Source organism: Triticum urartu, unplaced genomic scaffold, assembly GCF_056163025.1.
Source record: "Triticum urartu cultivar PI428250 unplaced genomic scaffold, HENAU_Tu73 scaffold694, whole genome shotgun sequence".
NCBI lineage: Eukaryota > Viridiplantae > Streptophyta > Magnoliopsida > Poales > Poaceae > Triticum > Triticum urartu.
Window position 1 is genome coordinate 7,501 of NW_028260884.1, and position 950 is coordinate 8,450.

Here is a 950-nt window from a genome sequence, read left to right on the forward strand (position 1 = left end):
AAGAAGAAAAAGAAGAAAACAGGGGGTTCTGTTGAATTTCAAGTATTCAGTTTCACCAATAAGATACGGAGACTTGCTTCACATTTGGAATTACACAAAAAAGATTTTTCATCGGAAAGAGGTCTACGAAGACTTTTGGGAAAACGTCGACGTTTGCTGGCTTATTTGGCAAAGAAAAATAGAGTACGTTATAAGAAATTAATCGGTCAGTTGAATATTCGGGAGCAGTAATTTAATCGTTCAAATTTTTTTCTTGTTTTATTATTTTTTTAGTAGTCTTATAGTAGTCTTAGATTTTTCATTTTGATGAGCCTCGCTTTGAGGAATTCATGGAATAATCCATTTTCATGGAATAATGAATTAAGGAAGAAAGGATATGAGTCTACCGCTTACAAGAAAAGATCTCATGATAGTCAATATGGGCCCTCAACACCCATCAATGCATGGTGTTCTTCGACTGATCGTTACTCTCGATGGTGAGGATGTTATTGATTGTGAACCCATATTAGGGTATTTACACAGAGGAATGGAAAAAATCGCGGAAAACCGAACTATTATACAATACTTACCTTATGTAACAAGGATATAGAGAGATTGTAGAAAGGGGATAGGATAGTTATTTTTGCAAGAGACTTGTTGTAAATTCCTTAACTTAAGAAAGAAAAAAGAATAAAAACACAGATACATAACATAAAAAAAAGAATAAATAAGACGAGATTCGACCTCCCCCTACATATTTAATTTCCTCTCCTATACAAAAACTAGCAAGACCCACTCCATTGGTAATTCCATCAATAACACCCTTATCAAAAAACTCCGTGAGTTCGGTTAACCCTCTTATACCGAGGGTAAAGACCCTAGTATAGAAAATATCTATATAACCACGATTATATGACCAACTGTATATATTTTTTTTTACTTGATCTAAAAATTCTTTTTTAGGATTTCCT